Genomic DNA, 23,368 nt, shown 5'->3' with positions numbered 1-23,368 from the left:
CCCCTAGAAGAGTAGGACTCTAGAATATTCCAGAAATCACTCTATGGCATTTCACACTCGTGGTTGACCTGAATAATTGGCGACAGTGCAAACCAATGCTGTGGTGCAGGAAGTTTCTGATTGCGGCAGGTGGGGGCCGATGGGCAGGTGCCGGCTGGGTGGGAGCCCTCAGCCGTGGGCTGTGAACAGGCCTTGGACCCCTATGTGGCTTCACCATGGGGCTTTAGTCATCCGAGTGGAGCTGTACAATGGCAGGGGTCTTTGTTGGTGTTATTCATTATGATATCTCTAGCTCCTAGAATAGGAGTACTATAGTAGGTGCTCAACAGACATTTCCTAAAAGTGTTACTTTATGGCGACTCTGTTACAGATGTCTAAGAGCATATTTTGTGTCTGGCACAAGTATCTGGTCCAATTCTGGAAGCTACTGGCCAGGGGCTGGGTAGTGCGGGTGGGGGTATTAGAGAGAAAGAGACGCACCACCTCCATGTGATGTGGACGTCACACACAGCCCGTTCCTCAGGCCATAGGATTCTGTGAAGTGGCTCCTTGCACAAGTATCTGCCTTACTGCACCATGGTGTCTGCCGTTGGCTGTTTACCATGTTGTTAACTTAGCACCAGGATGATTCACAGCTGCCTCCCAGACAGCCTGGTCTCTGTGTGTTGGAAAGAACAGTGGTTTCCATTGCAAAAGTTGTCTCATTTCAAATAAAACAGAAAGCAGAAGTATAAAGATGAATCTCGTCCTGGAATGGATCTCCCATGGAAAACCTGAGAGTTTGGCAAAGGACTGTGATCCACTCCCAGGAAAAGGGAAGGCAATGTGGCAACCACGAGACCAAAACAGAGCAAGCTGCACTCTGCCAGTGAAGTCAAATCGCTCTTGGAAACATGAAAATTAGGATTGATGCTGTCGAACAACAGACATTCCAAACATACACTCCTAATCACAACAATAATGAGAAAATAAAAATAAAAATGAAAGCAAGAACGGCTAGCTTGTATTAAGCAGCTCCTCTCTGCCAGGCGTTTTACATACATCATTTCATTTAATATCCACAGCAACCCTACAAAGTAAAAGCCATTACTATCCCAATTTTGTAGATAAGAAACTGAGATTTGGAGATTAAGTATATTACCAATGTCACAAATCTAGGCGGTGGGGGGGCCACAATTACAAAACAGGTCATGCTGAAACATATAGGTGAAGGCAATGCCTCTAGAATGTGGAAGAAACTGACAAAGAGATAAAACATAAGAAAATATGACAGACACATAGAGTAGAACTGTGAGGTTCTTGGCTGGGTGCAGTAGCTCACACCTGTAATCCCAGCATTTTGGGAGGCTGAGGTGGGTGGATCGCCTGAGGTCAGGAATTCGAGACCAGTCTGGTCAACATAGCAAAATCCCGTGTCTACTGAAAATACAAAAAATTAGCCAGGTGTGGTGGTGTGTGCCTGTAATCCCAGCTACTTGGGAGGCTGAGGCAGGATAATTGCTTGAACCTGGAAAGCAAATGTTGCAGTGAGCCAAGACCACACCATTGCACTCCAGCCTGGGCGACAGAGTGAGACTCTGTCTCAACAAACAAACAAACAAACAAACAAACAAAACAAACAACTCTGAGGTTCTTGGAGAGCCAGAGAAACAGATTTCATAATCAGGGTTATTGATTAAGTTCTAGAACTTAATAAAGTAAAATAAGTACTAGATAAATATTAATGAAATTAAATAAAGCCAATATTGAAAAAATGAAAGAGTCGTGTTCCAGGTAGAATAAATAGGAAGCATCACCAAGCACCACAGCTGGGCCCTAAATTTTGGTGATGGGGTTTATGGATTCATGTCTGGCTATTCCTTTCCAGCCTCACGGCTCCAGCCTCCTGGAGGACTCCCTGCTCTCCTTGCCTTCTCTAAAGGCTACTGATGCTCTCCCCAGTCCCACAGCCTCCATCTCCTTTCCTCCTTCCTAGCAGAATTCTCCTTTTGTGCAGGCATTGGTCTGCTCTCGTATGTGGTCCTCAGCTGTCTAAGGATGTGCCTCTGCAGGAGCTTGAATCGCGACCTGGGATTGCTCCAGGCAGTCTGCACACTGCATGCCCCAGCCACAGTCACAATCCTCCAGGTGAGTCTCAGACCCTCACTAGAGGAGGCAGGAACATGTTTTCTCCTATTGGCCATAGTGCCCACAGGCCCAGAGCTCCTGCAGCCTTACTGGTAAAGTGGTCCACAGGTAAAGGTGGGGCTGAGAGAGTCACGTGTTGCAGGGCACCAGAGGTGAGCAAGGTGGAATACATTTGGGAGAAATCCACCCTACTCTTGTGTCTGTCCATACTCGAGCTGATTTGTTTCTCTATTGTTTCAGCCAGTTGTGTCTGGTTGCTATCTCTGAAATGGAAAATATCCTCACTGATCATTTCTCCCCTCTGCAACGACTGTTTTGTAGTGTGGAGCATTTCCATTTCTGAAATGCAGATTTGGTCCCCACTCACCCCTAGCTTCTGCCATGGTCTAACTTCCTAGCCAGACTCTTGGCACACCAGGTTCCATGATCCTGGCTACACTCTACTTTTTTCTTGATTTGGTTTGGTTTCACATATTTGAGGTTTTGTAAGATCTCCCTCTTTGTGGAATGACTTCACTCTTCACCCCACTCTCTGCAACACACCAGGTAACTTTCTTCTTTGTCAAGTAAAGACCAAGATACCCAGTTCCTTCTGTTACCACCTGCATACCTGAAACTGTCCCCTTCCACGGCAGTAGTTACATCCTGCTTCATTTCCTCCTCTGACCCCTGCCAGAGGAGCATGAGCTTCTCATGACAAGAGTCCGATTTGTTTCTCTTTATATCCGTAACATTTTGCAGGAAGCCTGGCATGGGGAGAAGGTTTGACCACCATACGTTGGATTATACTGAACTATGGTAACATTCTTAAATTTCCAGAGAAAAAAGAATTCTCCAAGTTCCACAAAATGAAAACGGAGCACATTTAGAAGAACTAAAATCAAGAGAGCTTCAAACTTCTCAACTGTAACAATCAAAGAAAGAAGAGAGCAGAATAATGGTTTCATAATATCTAAAGAAAAAGCATGCAAGTTCTGTTAGTTTTTTAGGGCTGCCATAACAAAATACCACAGGTTGGGTGGTTATTTTCCGACAGTTGTGGAGGCTGGAAGTCCATGATCAAGCTGTCCACGGGGCTGGTTCCTCCTGAGGCCTCCCTCCCTGGCTTGCCAACGGCTGCCTTCTTACTGAGTCCTCACAGCCACTTTTTCCTCTGTGTGTGTGCTTTCCTGATGACTCTCTCTGCATGTCCAGATTTCCTCTTCTTATAAGAAACCAGTCAGACTGAATTAGGGCCCACCCTAACGGCCTCATACTAACTTCATTATTTCTTTAAAGACCCTGTCTCCAAATATAGCCCCATTCTGAGGTACTGGGGGTTAGGGCTTCAACATATGAATTTTGGGGGACACAGTTCAGCCCATAACATAAGCTGCACCGTCATTCTCATGTAAAAACAACAGGAAGGCCCTGTAAGACTTGCATTTCCCAGAACTTCTGATCAACCCTGGTTCTGTTCTGAGATCACAGGAAGGCTGAGATAAGCCTGAAATACAGATATCTTAAATAAAAATATAATTGTGGGAAAACACTTTTGCTGACCTGTGAAACTAAAAAATCTAAGAGATAAGTAAAATATATGAATGGGAGATGGACAGTTATGGATAGAGCAAGAGTCAAGAAGAATGTTAAGAGTAGGGGGATTATGGCTATGTCTAACCTATGGATAATAATTGGAACTCAATCACCTCAACTTCTTTCTTTCTCCACCTCATATCCAATGCATCAGCAAATTGTCAGTACTGCTCTGAAAGGTCTCCAGCTCTGACTGTGCCTCACCACCAGACTCTAAGGGGCCTGAACAGGGGCAACAACCTTCTACCTGGTCTCCCTGCAGCCTGGCCCTCAAAAGAAGCCAGAGGGATCCTTTAAAATTTAATCAGACTAGCCGGGCGTGGTGGCTCATGCCTGTAATCCCAGCACTTTGGGAGGCTGAGGCAGGCAGATTGCCTGAGATCAGAAGTTTGAGACCAGCCTGACCAATATGATGAAACCCTGTCTCTACTAAAAAATACAAAAATTAGCTGGGCATGGTAGCATGCACCTGTAATGCCAGCTACTCGGGAGGCTGAGTCAGGAGAATCACTTGAACCCTGGAGGCAGAGGTTGCAGTGAGCCAAGATCATGTCATTGCACTCCAACCTGGGCAACAAGAGCAAAACTCCATCTCACAAAAAACAAAAAACAAACAAAAAAATTAATCAGACCACTTTTAATGTAAATCACTTTTCTGCTGAAAAGCTTCTCAAGACCCCCTCCTGCATTCCAGCCCTTCTCCCCTGCCCTGGTCTTGTCAATTTTCCTCCCTGCTCCAGCCCTACTCACTCCCTTGTTGATCTTTAAGAATGTGCCCCAGGGCCTTTGCACTGGCTATTCCCACTACCTCACTTTCCCCACCAGTTATTTCCATGTCTTATTTCTCTCTTCATTTGGTTCTTGGTTTTAATGCCAGTGTAGCCTGTGACCCCACAGAAGATGGCTCCCTGTCTTCCTCTCCCTGTCTCTGACCTTGCTTCATTTTCTCCACAGTGCTCCTTACTCTTTACCATGTTGGTACATTGCCTGTCTTCTTCCACTAGAACCTTGGAGCACAGACCAGAGACTCCCCACTCTGCCCTCTGGTGAGTCCTCTGTGCCTGGGGCAGTGTTTGCAGGGTGTGAGCTCAATATGGATTTCCTCCATGAATGAACAAAGGCGAGATGCCAAAACCAGAAGGAAAAAAACTGGTCTCAAAATACAGGACTAAAGTAATGAAAAATGGGCAAGGTTGGGTGTGCAAGCATGGCCCCCACCCTCCCTAAAAGAACCCCAAAGGCCAGTGGTGCTGAGACCTCATGAGCACTGGGATGACAGCCATTTTACAAATTTGGGTGTGATGTCTGAGACCATAGCAGTGAGAAGAATGGAGCGCGTACCTTCCAGGTAATTTTAAATGTTAGATCCGGGTAGACCATGGTTAATGCATCAAAAATGATAAGCGATGAGGCTTCTCTAACTGATGATAACAACAGACAGTGTTGATGACTATGCCAGTGACCACAAGGGTTTAAATTCACCCATCCAAAAAACTCCAGGTCACTGGGTAGGTTAAAAATTAAAATCTAACAGAATGTTGCTTATTAGACATCCAACTACACAAAAAGAAAAGATTAGAAATAGAGAAGGAAAACAGATATGCATGCTCGATCTTAAATACTAGATTAGAAGTCTTATTTATTTCGATAAAAATATAAAAAATAATAAATGCATGACATTAATTAAATTCCTTGGATAGGGTCAAATAATATAGCATCAAGGTATTTTAAATAAAATCCATGAGAAAAGTAACAGTGGAGATGGTTAGATATTGACAAAAACACAATCATAAGGCGATACATGCATTCACTATGAGTAGGAAATGCAAATAAAGTAGGAATAGAGGGAAGGTCGTCAACATAAATAATAAGAGTAAATAGATACATGCAATACTATTTTGCCATAACAGGAATCACTCATCTCTATTAAAAATTTTCTGTAACAAGATGGAATATAAACACAAATGATAAAACCTTCTAATTAAAAGATTACCCTTTGATCCAAACACAAAGGCAAATGGACACTAAACAAAGCCCTAAAGAAAATCTAAATAAACTTAAAAGAACAGAGGATTTCAGGGGCTTCATTCTCTAGTAGGAAGAGGAAAGCAGCAGAAATTATAGACGTGATGAATACATCCAAGAGCTAGTTTTCTGAAAGACAGTGCAAAAACAATAACATTTACAAATCTCCAGAGAATCTAACTACAAGTGAAAAGGAGAAAGTGAACATAAACCAAATTAGAAATGAACAGGGGAAGAAATAGTAATAATAATAACAATAAACGAGAAGAAATAATAATAATAATATTAATAATAATATATTTTGGAGACTTCTCTGCTTGTTGCATGTTTCTAGATTTGGAAACAGCAAGGTGTTCCACCTGCTGTGAGTGGTGCCCTCAGAATGTGGGAAGCCAGGCTGAGGGTGCGGAGATGTGATGGCAGGCGGGGGCTCTAGCTTTCGCAGGGTTCCAAGCCATGGGGGTTAGGGGTTATTTCTTGGTTGGATGTTGGCTGGTTTCAGGTTTTTTTGGCGGGTATATAGGTTCATTTTAGACCAGTATTGCCACAGGTTCTCAAACGAGAGAAAAGTGTGGGGCTGAGTCAGTCTTTTTCTGTTTTATTTGGACGTTTGTTTACATTTTCAGCTCAGAGAAGATAATATTCCACGTATCATCTTAGAGCATGTCTCTCATCTTCCACACGGGCCAATTCTCCTTTTCATCCTTTAGGGTACCTTTGCCATTTTGACGACTCATACAGACCTTAAATTGCATTCCTTAATATGGTCATGGCTGTTTAAACTAAAATTACAAGATGTTAAAAAAAGAGATACATACTGAAAATGGAAAAACAAAAATAAGAAGACTTTATTTGTAGATGACAGGCATATTTAACCAGAAAAGCCAAAGCAAGCAGATTTTAAAAGTGGGAGAATTAATAAAAGGGTTTAAGTACGACTACCATTTACAGGGTAAATTGTCAAAACTGGAATGGATTCCTTTGCTGTAGCGAAGACTACATGGATCCCTTCTGCCAATGTCATCCCGTTCCTAAAGCAGTGGGAAGCATCGCTTAGAACCCGGGGAATCTGCCGAGGCAGGACTGAAGAGAACCAAGCAACGCTATTGGGATAGAGACATGCCGTGGGCTAGATGCAGTGAGACCCTGCGCTTTGGGGTAGCAGGGGACTAGGGGCTAGGTCCTGTCCCTTTGGGGTGCCTGCTATGTGCTTTGCATTAATTTTATTAATAATTGTTTTCAGACTTTAGAATAGTGAAAAATCACCCCAAGAAAGAGTGAAACGTGGAGGTTTCCAGGTCTGTGCCAGGGGCTTCAGCACATCTGCGCGGGGCTGGAATCTACTTTTAGTCCAGTGAGAACCTGAGGCAGAGTCCCCGATGCCTGTGTGAGGTACGCAGCTCCGCCCCCTGGGCCTCATTCCTGATTTTCGGATGAGGAAGAGCAGAGCTGAGCGGGATGCAGCGACCCACTCACAGTGCCGCTGGCCTTGGGTGTGCCTTGTTTGGCTTCTGCAGACAGAAGGTGTGACGGTGTGTGTGTGGGCCCGTGGACGCCCGTGCAGGCACATATGTACATGTGTGCCATGCATGAGGTGCTTGTCTTCGCCACTGCAAGCAGCAGGGACCACCTGCACCAAGAGGTGCTGTGCAGACCCCAGCCCATTTCTCAGGACTCCATGGGCGCCCACAGGACGTGCTCTCATCCCTGCGAGGGAAGTGGCTCCTGGCGGTCTGGGCTCCTGTTGCTAGGAAACCGCTCCCTTCGATTGTGTATGTCGAGCATGCCTGTGTTTGTCTTTGGCTCTCAGAAGGACAAAATTCACCATGTGGCGACGGAGAAATAATATTGAAAACTACTTAAAAATGAAAGAAGTGCCAAATGGTGCTCTGGATTGCAGATGCTCCCTGTGCTGCTGGCGTCGCGTGGACGGGGGACCCCGGCTGCATTCTGAGGCGCTGCTCTGTCTCCCCTGCACTGTGCCTTGCTCCCAGATAGCTCTGCGCACAGCCCTGTCCTGTGTTCCCCTGGCATGCCGGCCGTGGTGTGCAGGTTTGCAGGGCAGCATGGGGCTTGTGGCTTGCCCTTTGTCCCTGCTCTCTCCCTCTTTGTCGAGACAGACATCCAGGCAGAAGGGCAGGCCAGGTGTAAGTCTGAGCCACCTCTTAGTGTCTGGAGAAGTGGGGAGCCAGGGGGACCTGGCAAGGCACACTTCACCGATTTGGAGGCAGAAGATGCTAGGGAGACAGTGGTAACTGCTTTTGAGGTGGCGCTGGTCTGGCCTGACCACCTGTGACTCTGTGGGCAAAGGTCAAGGTCGCATTGCAGCCTGTGGGTCAGGATGCCGGGGCTGTATCAATTGGCTGGCCGCCTGGGAGAGAACTGGGGATTTTCTTGCCATACAGCCGGAAGGAGAGTTCACTCTGGTGCCCGGTGGCCTCTTCCCAGTTGCCTCCTTCCCTGCTACACTTCTGGTTGCTCACACCTCCAGCTCATCCATTTGTGTCAGGGCCTCCGGGTCCTTGGTGCCCTGGCCCATACCAGGCCTTGGCTCCGGTTGACATGTGACTTTGAACTCCCCACCCTGGGGCTGCTTGTTCCAGCAGGCAATTCCCTGGACTGACCTCCTTTCAAGTTCTCCGAGTTGATCATGGCCCCTGGTGCGAGCATGAGCATTTCCTGCCACCTCCTGTCTGCCTGCTGATGCTCTGGGCATCTCCAGCGAGCCCCCTGCAGACCCTCTAACCTACAAGCAAGCAGAGCAGGGAGAGGCTGTGCAGGCGATCAGGCGCTCTGGCTGACCAGGATGCCTTAAGATGAAATATGAGTAAGAATATGCACTGGGGGCCTGTGGGTCCTGCTGGCAAACTTGCACCTTGTCTGGCCTCCATGTGGGACCAAACCTGCCTCCCAACCTCCCTTGGCAGGTGGAGGCGTGAGTGTTGGGGGCCGCCGAACACTAGGAAGTGTCCTCATGCATCACAATTACAGAAACACCTGTGCTAAATACCTTTGTGCGGGTTGGTTGTGCAAATTCACGAGGTGTTCAATTGCTTCCCAATTTCTCATTTCTACACTGTCAACAAGCCGCAGGTGTGCACGGCATGAGCCGCCACCGCTGTGGTTTGGAGGCCTGTGCTGACAGCTTTGCATCCAGCTTGCATTTGTCCTCACCAGCGCCCTGCACCCCATGTATATCCCCGCATTTGCAGAGGGCTTGGAGGAGATTCGTCACGTCGTGCCTGCCTCTCGGCTCTTGGCATCCAAGGATGGGAGGAGGGAACCGAAGGTAAAAGCGCCACGGCTGGAGCTCTCAGGTGGGACTGGCACCGTCTGAGGCCTTCCCGATGGAAAATGGGAAGCAGAGCCACAAGGAGTTTCTGCTCAAGAGAACAGACCGGCTCGAGGTGCGTGCTGCTGGCCTGTGCTTGCATCTGGCCTGGGCTATTTTAAAGAATTTTGCAATCATTACCAATATCAAATGTCAAGAACGTTCGCCTATTAAATCTGGATTTCTGGCTCATTCTGGTCGATGGACAACCTGTCCTGCAGAGCCCACATTCCCCTGTTTAAAGCACGATTATTGGCCTCCTCTGTGGAAGGAACAGACCCTTGTTGGCACGCTTCATGCCCGACCATCCCTTGCTGGGCCCCTGCAGGCAGTTGGGTTGGTGGCAAGTGGCTGAGAAAGCCGCTTCCACATGCACACAGGCAGCTGGGCAGATGCATGGCATTCTCCTCTGGACGGCAGCCTCGAGTATGGGCTTACAGAATGCTGCAGACCCCACACTTGAATATTTTTTCTAGATTTGTGCAGAAAATTGTTCCTGACTATTTCCTAATTTAGAAACATAACACTGGGAATTTCCTGCTGGCAACGTTTTGGATTGAGACTTTAAGTGTTTTCTAGCTTTCTAGTTGGTGAGTAGCCAAAACTGCTTGGTGTTCTTTGTGACTGTCTCTACCCCTGCAGATGCTCCTCCTGTCGCATGATCAACCCTGGCAACCACAAGTCCTGTTGCTGCAGGGCCGGTGCTCCCATGGGAAGGAGTTGAACTAGTGTCCTGGGACTCTGCCCTTTGTGCTGGGACCAGAGCTTCATCCAGTTCTCCATCCTTGTGTAGGCCCCCAGGGGTGGAGCAGGAGTGTTGGGAGGCAGCATCCTCTCTCAGTTGGCTTCGGCATCTCCGGGTGCCTGTGAGCTCCATACAGCTGCTCTGCCAGTGCAGGTGCTTCTGAGTAAATAACCACGGCCCTTAATAAGTCCAGACTCAGTCGCTTTTTTAACAAAAGAGGTTCCACACCCTTCTGGAAGGCTGGATGCACTCACAGCAACCTTTGCCCACCTTCACTATTTGATCACTGACAGTAAGTTTCCATCTCCCTAGGTGTATCAGGAACTGCACAGGATAGAATAAAATTATTACAACATGCACCTCTTGAGTGCCTACTTTGTGTCAAGAACCATGCTAACCCAAAAGCACAGTGGTGAGCGGATTACACTTGGATTCTGCCCCTGCTGCTGCAAACTCACCGAAGAACATGCCAGACACGCAGACAGCTCAGAAAAGAGCCAGAGGCCAGGCCGCAGTGCCTTCTGCCAGGGCTCTTGAAAGCAGGGGCCATGGAGGCTGAGGATGTGAGGGAATGCTTCCCAGCAGCAGTAGCATTTGAGGTCTTGCAGGATGGAGGACAACCACTCCCGGCAGGGGCACTGAAGAGAGCATGGACATACAAAGCTGGTGACACCAGGTCAGAGGAGACAGACACACTCAGCTTCCCATGAGTGCATGAAAGATCCAGGCTGGAGCCTTCTCTGGGAGGAAGTTGGTCTGGGGTGGGGCCGAGGGGGCCGACTCTCCTCTACCTGAAGGAAGAGAGGGTTAGACGTCGCACGTGTGTATTCTCATCCCTCCGTCTCCTTTCTCACGAAGGCATTTTCTCGAGTACTTCCTCTCATGAGCACTGCACACCATTCCCCTGCCTGCTTTCTCTCCACCTACTAGCAAGGCAAAGCTCCCAGCCTGCCCCAGCCTGGACACCTGCTGGCAAAAATCTGCAGCCCCACTGATTGGCCTCAACCTGAAATCAGGACCACTGATTCAAAGGACACTCGACCATGCAGCCAAGTGACCTGCCCTGCTCTGGTGTGTTTCCTCTCCCACTCTTCAGCGTGATTCTTCCACACCATCTTCTCCTCCCTACCTTCTCAAACTCCTCATTTGGCTTCCCCCTACCAATCTCCTAGCCAGGACCTTATTCTTATGTCACTGAGCAAAACCATTAGATGGGGACCGAGCATCTTCCCACCACCACCTCAACCCGTCGCCTGCATCTGTCTCCACCTTCATGTCCTGGAGGAGGAAGAGCCTTGCTCTCATCAGAGGAAGCTCCTCCTCCTGGGTGGGGGCCCTTCTTTTGCCTTCCCAGGACTTTTGAGTCTGCCATTGTGCCCCTGTCTCTGGCATCACTAACGTCCCTCTCTGCATTAGATAATGGCCTGCAGCGTGCATGAAGATGTCTTAAGGAGACTGTCCTCTAGGGCCCCTCACCTCTATCCAGCGATGGCTGTACTTCTCCTCCAGGCCAGCCAAGGCCCCTGCTGGGTGAGGCATGTGTTCATGTGTTGGTCCCCAGTGTCCCTTGATTGAAGAGTGATGTCTATTTTTTTCTGCTGGTGTGCTGGCCAGGTGGCTGCCTCTAGCTCCCCTGGCTCCTATGCTGTGATGAAAATCTCCCCAGTCCCAGGCTTTTGTGTCCTGCAGTGAAACAGCCTTGCCTTGCCCCTCACCTAGTGGATCCCAGTCAGCCTTTATATTATAGCTGAAGAGTCACTTCCTCAGGGCACCTGCTTCCCTGGCCACAGAGGCCAATTTTTCCTCCGGTGAGAGGCTTCCCCTGCGTCCCTGTAGACCTGGCACCATGAGAGTGTCAGATCTGAGTGGTGTGTTTTTTGATATGGGAGTGTTGGCTGGAAGTTAGAGGACTTGTTCATGAGCCCCTTGCTCCTCTGTGCAGGAGCCTGAAGCCGGCCCCTGTGGCTTTGTCCTGACCGCATGCCACTGCCCTGAGGACCACACTCTCTCCTGGCTGGCAGCCCTGCTCCAAAGCTTTCTGAGCACTTCCAGCTGGAGCTCGGGGCGGGTGGGCATCACTTTCATGAACTGTCAGTTTACCATTGAAGAACGGGAGGAGGGAGAATTGAAAGGAAAGGAGAGAGGGAGGAGCGCAGGGTTGGCACATTGCTGCTGCTGCGGCCGAGGTGCACCAAAGTGTCACCAGAAGCTGGGACAAAGCCGGGGGTGGCTCCTCCCTCAGAGCCTCAGAGAAGCCCACCTTACTGACAACTGGACTCCTGGTCTCCAGAGCGGCAGGAGAACACACTTCTGAGGCTTGGAGGCCCCTGCACTGTGAAAAGTTGTGACTGCAGTCCCAGGAAATGGATACAACGATCCGAAAACATCAGGGGATTTGGTAACATGGATCTCATTGGCATAAAATAAATAGGCAGAAAATCTAATTCTTTAAATCTGTTTGCGTTTTGGCACATTGGCTGATCCATTTTACTATCCACTAATTGAATAAATACATGAAAACTATTCTGTTTTTGAAAACGGAGGCGACAGGAGCCTGCAGTGCACATTAGAGGGCACACAGAGGGAGGTCACCCTCAGGACCCAGCTGACCCCATAGGATAGAACATTTCCAAGTGTTGCAGCCTCCGTAAGGACTAGGGGTCACAGCGCTGCTGTTCTGCAAATTTATCTCGGAATCATTTTCACAAACTCTGTTTTGGGTTAAAGACAGAAATCTATCAAACAGCACACAGATTAACTTATCACTGAGTTAAATGGGTTGTCAGTGTGGGGAGCCTGGGCTCGGCCCAGTGAATTCAAATGCATGTAAATTTCCCTGGTGGCAGAAGAGAGGATGGTGGGGCTGTCAGCCGGTGACATGTGGAAATACATTAACAGTGTTTAAAATACATTTGAAGGGGCCAGCTCATATTTTGATAACACGCACCCTGACAAATGATTTGTGGAAGATGGGAAATTCCAGACTCATCATCAATTTCAGAGGAATCTTTGTAATAAGCCCCTCCCAGGATGTTGGGTGTTTTAGACAAGTTCTAAAACAATTAACAATGCCTGCCTGGGCCAAGCAGGTCCCCTGTGCCGCTGAGGGATGGAGCCAGCATTCTGATAGCATTGCTTGTCAGCATCACTCCAGCTTACAAAAAAATGATTAAAAACTTCAGAAGAACCAGTTTCATTGTGTTATGCACCTGTACAGTGGCTACCCCACACAGAAGGCACTGGATCCTCTCAATTCTGCAGCTAACTTGGCTCGGTGATTTTAGTCTTGCATATTTGGTTGGAAACTGGATGTTCTTGACTTTACGTAATTATTCTTAGTGTTTAAGGAAAAGAGAGCTACTGAGAGCCACACTGTGTCTGTTTAAAGAATGGACCTGTCCCTTTGGGGTGTGAGTTGGTTTTCATAACTGCAGGGCTTGCTGGATGTCTCCCCAGTTTTCAAGTGAGGCCCCAAAGTAAGTGACTCTTGAATGGTAAATGTGGGTTGTCTATACCCCCAACTTCCCTGGATAAATAGAGCAAGTTCTTCTATAAAGATAAGTCACAATCTCCTGTCATCTCCTGGGTCCCTTCTTGCTCTCCTAGCCATGTGGAGTCCTGGAGTCCTAATTATATCCCAATTCCAATCTCGCCAGGTCTCCTTTTCATGGCAGCCTACCTTTAAAATTGGCGCTCAAGAGCCGGCGTCTCCTGACAGTGCCAGAGATATGGTGGAGCTGGACCCTTTCTTGAGCTAGAAATAAATTCATTGATATCCATGAGCTAAACTGGAACTGTGGTCCCTTTCTCGATATAGTCCTTTTAAATCATACATATTCATATCTGAATTAACATGACAGAATAATGAACTAGGTCTTGGTCCTGATCTCACTCAGGACACACACAATTCTAAAACTACAAGACAAGGGCTGCAATGGCAGAACTTACAGGGAGCTTTGTAAGCACAGTGGTCTGGCACCTAACTCAGAGTAGGGCTGAGAGCCAGAGGTGGGCAGGCTACCCAAGGGAGGTTGGGAGTTGGCGAGGTGCAGATGAGCAGGGAAGAATGATCATGGCTGGGCCCCCCGTGTATAAAGGTATGAGAATCGAGCATTCATTATGCACCTACTCTGTGCTATGTCCTGGAACTCAGTTTGGGGATTTGGAAAGACAAGACGAACCTCCTTCAAGGAGGCCGTTGGAGGAAACGACCTTGTCTGATCTGCGAATCATGGATCACCCTCAGTACCCGAGTAAAACCTGTGTCTCCGGAAGCAGGTCTGAGATGGCCACTTCTCTCCAGCAGGATTTCTCAGCCTCGGCGTTATTGACATTTGGACTGGACAGTCCTTCACTGTGGCGAGCTGTCCTGTGTGTTACGGTTTCACCACATCCCTGGCCTCCACACACGATATGCCAGGGGCACCACTCAGCCTTAAGTTGTGACAACCAAAACTGTCTCCAGACATTGCCAAATATACCATCAGAGGCACCATGATTTTTACTTGCCAGTCACTACTCTACAGCCACAGGGAGAGCAAGAAAGCTCTGTCTTCCCTTCTTCATCACTGAATGTGGAATCGGGTAGGTTACGACTAGGAGGCCTAAGTTCAAAGCGCTCAGACAGGTAGGAGGGTGTTATTTTTTCAGACAACGGTCCAGCATTGTTGGGTGGCCCACAGTGGGCAGACAGGACCCCTGCTGAGCTGTGCAGAGACTGGACATCTCCGTCTTGTGACTTGGGTCTATGGTGTTGCTCCTGACTGAGGGTGTACCCTGGCCCACGCAGGCCTCGGAGAGGAAGCAAAGAACAAGTTGGGGGAAGCAATGTTATCACTGAAATCCACCAGGAAGCTGCCCACGGGGGTTCTGTTCACTTTTCCACAGTCACGTCACCCTTCCTCGGTGCAAGCCGAGCAGCGAAGTTAACCCACTGCTGGGTGGCCACGCCCTGGTGACAATGCAGGGGAAGGTGGCAGTTACTAAAAGCAGGAGGGCAGTGGGACACCGGGGAAGTGACAAGTCTCTGCCACACCCGACAGACGCCCGAGGGGAGCCTGCTGGGCATGGACATAGACTCAGGCACTGGGGACAGGCAGCGAGTCAGACATAGTCCCTGTCCCAACAGCACATATACTGCACTGAGGAGGAGAGAGGCTGACAGTTACAAAAAGAAATGAATGTAAGTTTTGATAAGTACCTTGAAGGAAACAAATCATGGCACTGAGGGAGAGAGAATAAAAGTGTGGGGGACTGACTTTAGACTGGTGGGTGGAGAGGGCGTCACGTAGGACATGACAACTGAGGTGAATCTTGTGTGACCAGAGGGAGCCAGCTATGGGCAGCAAGGCTGTGTATGTGGTGTGTGTGTGTGTGTGTGTGTGCACGGTGTTGGTATGTGTGCTGTGTGTGCATGTGTGTGGGGTGTGTGGTGTGTGTGTAGTGTGTGTGCATGTGTGCGTAGGGTATGTGCACATGTGTGATGTGTGAGCATGATGTAGGTATATATAGTGTGTGTGCAGGGTGTGTGTGCACGTATGTGTGTGCATGTGGTATAGGTATGTGTAGTGTGTGTTCACATATATGGCGTGTGTGCACACGTGTGTGCATGCATGCACATGTGTGCAAGTATGTGTAGTGTGTGCATGTGTGTGCACAAGCAGCGTAGGTGTGTGTAGTGTGTGTTCACATGTGTGGTTTGTCTGCACATGTGTGTAGGTATGTGTAGTGTGTGCATGTGTGTATCAGGGGCCTGTGCATGTGTGTGGTATGTGTGTACATGCAGTGTAAGTATGTGTAGTTTATGTTCACATGTGTGTACACATTTGAGTCAGTCTGTGTGTAGGTACATGAGTGTGGTGCACGTGTGTGTGTGTGTATATGTGTAGGGAAGTATATTCCAGGCAGAGAAGACATGTGCAAGCCATAAGGCAGAAAAACAGAGCCAACATAACCCCTCTCGCTGGATCCATACTGCAGTGAGCCATGATTGTACCACTGTACTCTAGCCTGGGTGACGGAAGCAAGACCCTGTCTCAAAACAAAACCAAGCCAAACAAAATATTAGAATTAGCTTATCAGATTCCACAGAACATTGTACTAGAATTTTACTAGGAGTATTGCATATTTTGTGCTATTTTTATGTCTTCCAATAAATTGCATTGCTTTCTTTATCAAAGTTCATTTTTCTTTGCCAGTTTTGTCTCATTTTCTCTAAGCTTTTTTACCTTGAGTTTTTTTTTAACTACAGAAAAGTTGAAAAATTGGTGCAATGAATCTTCACAGTCTCCACCAAAATTTATAAATTATTAATATCTTATGTTTATTTTTTATGAACAATTAGAGAGTAAGTTGCAGAAGTCATGACACCTCACCTCTACATGATTACATTTCCAATGAAAGAAACCAGTCTTCTGCAGAACCACAGTACTGTCATCATAAACAAGACATTGAATCGGATTAGAGTTCCCTGTTGTTAAAAACTCAAGGTAAAAAAGAAGAGGGACCTGACCATTGCAAGAAAAACAAACAAACAGAAAGCAACAGCAACAGTATCAACAAATAAAAAGTCCCCACAAAAACCCCATCCAAGCCTCAAAGATTGATACTAGACAAACTCATGAAGATAAGAAAGAATCAGCAAAAAAACGCTGAAAACCCAAAGGGTCAGATTGCCTCTTCTCCTCCAAATGATTGTAATGCCTTTCCAACAAGAGTGCAGAACTAGATGGAGTATGAGATGGACAGAACTGACAGAAGTAGGCTTCAGAAGGTGGATAGTAAGAAACTTCACTGAGCTAAAGGAGCACGTCCTAACCCAATGCAAAGAAGCTGAGAACCTTGTTAGAGGAGCTTCTAACAAGAATAACCAGTTTAGAGAGGAACATAAGGGACCCGATGGAACTGAAAAACAAGGCACAAGAACTTCATGAAGCATAACAAGTATCAATAGCCGAAGAGATGAAGGAGAAGAAAGGATATCAGCATTTGAAGACCTTCTGGCTGAAATAAGGCATGCAGACAAGATTAGAGAAAAAAGAATGAAAAGGAATGAATGAAACCTCTGAGAAATATGGGACTATGTAAAAAGACCGAACCTATGACTGATTGGAGTACCCGAAAGTGAAGGGGAGAATAGAACCAAGTTGGAAAACGTGCTTCAGGATATTACCCAGGAGAACTTCCCCAACCTAGCAAGATAGTCAACATTCAAATTCAGGAAATACAGAGAATACCACTAAGATACTCCACAAGAAGATCAACCCCAAGAAACATAATCATCAGATTTTCCAAGGTAGACGTGAAGGAAAAAATGTGAAGGGCAGCCAGAGAGAAAGGCCAGGTCACCTACAAAAGGAAGCCTATCAGACTAACAGTGGATGTCTCAACAGAAACCCTACAAGCCAGAAGACAGTAGGGGCCAATATTCAACATTCTTAAAGAAAAGAATTTTCAACCCAGAATTTAATATCCAGCCAAACTAAGCTTCATAAACAAAGGAGAAATAAAATCCTTTCCAGACAAGCAAATGATGAGGGATTTTGTCACCACCAGGCCTGACTTGCCAGAGCTCCTGAAGGAAACACTAAATATGGAAAGGAAAAACTGGTACCAGTCACTGCAAAAACACACCAAAATATAAAGACCAGTAACACTATGAAGAAGCTGCATCAACTAGTGTGCAAAATAACTAGATAGCATCAGGATGACAGAATCAAATTCACACATAACAATATCAACCTTAATTGTAAATGAGCTAAATGCCCCAATTAAAAGACACAGACTGGCAAATTGTATAAAGAGTCAAGACCCACTGGTGTGCCGTATTCAGGAGACCTGTCTCACATGCAAAGACACACATAGGCTCAAAGTAAAGGATGGAGGAAAATGTACCAAGCAAATGGAAAGCAAAAAAAAAAACAAAAACAAAAAAAACAAAAAACCACAGGGGTTGCAATCCTAGTCTCTGACAAAACAGACTTTAAACCAAAAAAGATTAAAAAAGACAAAGAAGGGTATTACATAATGGTAAAGAGATCAAATCAACAAGAAGAGCTAACTATCCTAAATACATACGCACCAAATACAGGAGCACCCAGATTCATAAAACAAGTTCTTAGAGACCTACAAAGAGACTTAGACTCCCACACAATAATGGTGGAGACTTTAACACCCCACTGTCAATATTAGACAGATCAATGAGACAGAATATTAACAAGGATATTCAGGACTTGAACTCAGTTCTGGATCAAGTGGACCTAATAGACATCTACAAAACTCTCTACCCCAAATCAACAGAATATACATTCTTCTCAGTGCCACATGGCACTTACTCTAAAATTGACCACATAATTGGAAGTAAAACACTCCTCAGCAAATGCGAAAGAACTGAAATCAAAACAGTCTCTCAGACCACAGTGCAATCAAATTAGAACTCATGATTAAGAAACTCACTCAAAACCACACAGCTACATGGAAATTGAACAACCTGCTCCTGAAAGACTCCTGAGTAAATAATGAAATTATGGCAGAAATCAAGAAGTCCTTTAAAACCAATGAGAACAAAGAGACAATGTACCAGAATCTCTGGGACATAGCTAAGGCAGTGTTAAGAGGGAAATTTATAGTACTGAATGGATGCATCAGAAAGCTAGAATGATCTTAAATCAACACCATAACACCACAATTAAAAGAGCTCAAGAAGCAAGAGCAAACAACGCTAGCAAAACACAAGAAATAACTAAGATCAGAGCAGAACTGACAGAGATAGAGTCACAAAAAACCCTTCAAAAAATTGAATCCAAGAGCTGGGTTTTTAAAAAAATTAACAAAATTGATAAACTTCTAGACAGACTAATAAAGAAGGAAAGAGAGAAGAATCAAATAGACACAATAAAAAATGATAAAGGGGATATCACCACCAATCCCACAGAAATACAAACTACCATCAAAGAATACTATAAACGCCTCTATACAAATAAACTAGAAAATCTAGAGTAAATGGATATATTTCTGGACACATACACTCTCCCGAGACTCAACTAGAAAGAAGTCGAATCCCTAAATACACCAATAACAAGTTCTGAAATTGAGGCAGTATTTAATAGCCTACCAACCAGATAAAGGCCAGGACCAGACGGATTCACAGCCAAATTTTACCAGAGATACAAAGAGGAGCTGGTACCATTCCTTCTGAAACTATTCCAAACAATTGAAAAGGAGGGACTCCTCATTAATTCATTTTAGGAGTCCAGCATCATCCTGATGCCAAAACCTGGCAGAGACACAACAACAACAAAATGAAAACATCAGGCCAATATCCGTGATGAACATCAATGCAAAAATCCTCAATAAAATACTGACAAACCCAATCCAGCAGCACATCAAAAAGCTTATCCACCATGATCAAATCAGCTTTATCCCTGGAATGCAAGGCTGGTTCAACATATGCAAATCAATAAACATAATTCATAACATAAAGAGAACCAATGACCAAAACCACATGATCATCTCAATAGATGCAGAAAAGGTCTTCAATAAAATTTAACATCCTTTCATGTTAAAAACTCTCAATAAACTAGGTATTGATGGAACATATATCAAAATAATAAGAGCTGTTTATGACAAACACACAGACAATATCATACTGAATGGACAAAAACTGGAAGCATTCCCTTTGAAAACTGGCACAAGACAAGAATGCCCTTTCTCACCACTGTTATTCAATGTAGTATTGAAAGTTACGGCCAGGTCAATCACACAAGAGAAAGAAATAAAGGGTATTCAAATAGGAAGAGAAGAAGTCAAACTGACTCTGCAGATGACATGATTCTGTATTTAGAAAACCCCATCATCTCAGCCCCAAATCTCCCTAAGCTGAGAAGCAACTTCAGCAAAGTCTCAGGATAAAACATCAACATGCAAAAATCACAGGCTTTCCTATACACAAACAATAGACAAGCAGAGAGTTAAATCATGAATGAACTCCCATTCACAATTGTTACAAAGAAAATAAAATACCTATGAATATAGCTAACAAGGGATGTGAAGGACCTCTTCAAGGAGAACTACAAACCATTGCTCAAGGAAATAAGAGAGGACACAAACAAATGGAAAAATCATTCCATGCTCATGGATGGGAAGAATCAATATCATAAAAATGGCCATACTGACCAAAGTAATTTATAGATTCAATTCTATTCCCAGCAAACTATCATGGACATTCTCCAAAGAATTAGAAAAAACTATTTAAAATTTCATATGGAACAAAAAAAGAGCTCATATAGCCAAGACAATCCTAAGCAAAAGGAACAAAGCTGGAAACATCACGCTAGCTGACTTCGAACTATACTACAAGGCTAAAGTGACCAAAACAATTTGGTGCTGGTACCAAAACAGACATACAGACCAATGGAATAGAATAGAGGCCTCAGAAATACCACACATCCACAACTATCCGATCTTTGACAATCTGGACAAAAAAACAAGCACTGGGGAAAGTATTCCCTATTTAATAAATGGTGCTGGGAAAACTAGCTAGCCATATGCGGAAAACTGAAACTCCAGTTTTCCTTATACCTTATACAAAAATTGACTCAAGATGGATTAAAGACTTAAATGTAAAACCCTAAACCATAAAAACCCTGGAAGAAAACCTAGGCAATACCATTCAGGACATAGGCATAGGCAAAGACATCATGATGAAAATGCCAAAAGCAATTGCAACAAAAACCAAAAATGACAAATGGGATCTAATTAAACTAAAGAGCCTCTGCACAGCAAAAGAAACTATCGTCAGAGTGAACAGGCAACCTACAGAATGAGAGAAACTTTTTGTAATCTACCCATCCAACAAAGGTCTAATATCCAGAATCTACAAGGAACTTAAACAAATTTACAAGAAAAATACAAACAATCCCATCAAAAAGTGGGCAAAGGATATGAACAGATACTTCTCAAAAGAAGACATTCATGCGGCCAACAAAATAAGAAAAACAGCTCAACATCACTGACTATTAGAGAACTACAAATCAAAACCACAATGAGATACCATCTCACACCACTCAGAATGGTGATTATTAAAAAGTCAAGAAACAACAGTTGCTGGTGAGGCTGTAGAGAAATAGGAATGCTTTTACACTCTTGGTGAGACCGTAAATTATTTCAACCATTGTGGAAGACAATGTGGCGGTTCCTCAAGGATCTAAAACCAGAAATATCATCTGACTCAGCAATCCCATTACTGAGTGTATACCTAAAGGAATATAAATCATTCTGCTATAAAGACATATGCACATGTGTGTTTATTGCATATATACAATATTTACAATATTGTATTTACAATTACAAATAGCACTATTTTCAATAGTAAAGACATGGAACCAACCCAAATGCCCATCAATGCTAGACTGGATAAAGAAAATGTGGTACATGTGCACCATAGAATACTATACAGTCATAAAAAGGAATGAGATCATATCCTTTATAAGGACACGGGTGAAACTGGAAGCTAACACAACAAACTAACACAGGAACAGAAAACCAAACACAGTGTGTTCTCACTCATAAGTGGGAGTTGAACAATGAGAACACATGGACACAGGAAGGGGAACAACATACACTGGGGCCAGTCGGGAAATGGGGGGCGAGGGGAGGAAGAGCATTAGGACAAGAGCTAATGCATGGATTCAGGGCTTAAAACCTGGATGATGGGTTGATGGGTGCAGCAAACCACCATAGCACATGTAAACCTATGTGACAAACCTGCACATTCTGCGCTTGTATCCTGGAACTTAAAGTTAAAAAAAAAAAAAAAAGAATTATTGTCTGGGGTAATAGTTTGAACCCATATTATTATATAGCCTTTCATTGAATCATTTGACATCCATTGATGATCCTTGCCTTAGTCTATTGCAGTAGTGGTGGCAAGATGATATTTTAAATTTTAAGATCCTTTTTGCATTTACAAGCTGACATCAACTCTATAGAAGAGCTTTCATTCTTACCCCACCTCCTTTCCTTTCTTGATTACCACTATGGACACATGAGTTTTTTCTTTTTAAAAAAAGTTATAATCCATTACCATATTTACTTTTTCTGATCCTCAACCTGATCCAAATTTGGGCAATTTAATATTTAAACTCCCTCCTGTGTTCCTCAAATCCATTCCAATCATTTTTGAGCACTTCTTTGACTTCTGAGAAGAACATATTCTAGGCTTTCCTTGTACTTTCCTTATCCGCCACTTCCAAGCTCCTCAGAGCTAGAATTGGCAGTTTTTCCAAAGAACACTGGTTAATTTTAGTGGGAAAACATTTAGTCATTTAGGTTTTTGACTTTTTTTTCTATTGACCGTAGTATAGTTTTTATGCTATTATAGGTGGTATTTTGAAAACCCAATCTTGGTTGCTTATCACTGGTTTTTAAAGAATTGATTTATGTATATTGATATTATATCTAGTAAATTTGGCAACCTCTTCATTAGTTCTAATTATTTGTGTAATTGCTTGGGTTTTCTATGTATACAATCATATCATCTACAAATAATGATAGTTTTATTTCTTCCTTTTCAATTCTTATACCTTCTTGTCTTATACTTTCTGTTTTATCACATTAGTTGCAATGTTTAATGAAAATTAAACATTTCTGTGCATATTTATTTTGTTCCTAAAATTAAAAGACTATTTCTATATTTAAAATACTGTTTGCTATATAATTCTGATAGATACCATTTTCTAAATACTTTCTCTCTTAGTTTGATATCTTCATCACTAGTTTTCACAAAAAATTAATCTTCATTTATTAAAATTACCATATTTCCTTTCTTTTTGATTTGCTAATATAAATACATATGCAAATCAATTTCTTAATGTCATGATGGAGTAACTTAGAAGATTCATCTCCTTTCACTACATAAAAACTAGAAAATTGACCAAGGCTGGGTGCAGTGGCTCATGAGGTCAGGAGTTCAAGACCAACCTGTCCAACATGATGAAACCCTGTCTCTACTGAAAATACAAAATTAGCTGGGTATGGTGGCGCATGCCTGTAATCCTAGCTACTCAGGAGGTTAAAGCAAAAGAATCGCTTGAACCTGGGAGACGGAGGTTGCAATGAGCTGAGATCGCTCCGTTGCACTCCAGTCTGAGTGACAAGAGCAAAACTCCATCTCAAAAAAAAAAAAAAAAAAAAAAAAAAGAAATTGACCAAATAAATGAAATGACATCTTTCAGACACTGGAAAACAGGCATCTGAGAACCTGAACATTACAGAGGTGGAAACAATCTGGGGAGCCCTATAATCACCTGGAATTCTACCTGGAGGCCTTTTTCAGTTTGATATAGGAAAGAGGACGTTAAAAACAGCAGTGATTATGCTGAGTTGAAAAAACAGAGATCAGAGTTTCATGAGACTGAGGTAGCTCAAAGGGTGGGACATAGAACCAGAGACAATGTAGCTACCCAGAGAAATCTCCAGAAACTGACATGGAGTCCCTTGCATTTGGTGCTCAATTACAAGACAGATAGATAGATAGATAGATAGATAGATAGATAGATAGATAGATA

Source organism: Mandrillus leucophaeus, unplaced genomic scaffold, assembly GCF_000951045.1.
Source record: "Mandrillus leucophaeus isolate KB7577 unplaced genomic scaffold, Mleu.le_1.0 Scaffold557, whole genome shotgun sequence".
Classification (NCBI taxonomy): Eukaryota; Metazoa; Chordata; class Mammalia; order Primates; family Cercopithecidae; genus Mandrillus; species Mandrillus leucophaeus.
Note: the sequence above shows the minus strand (reverse complement) of the source record.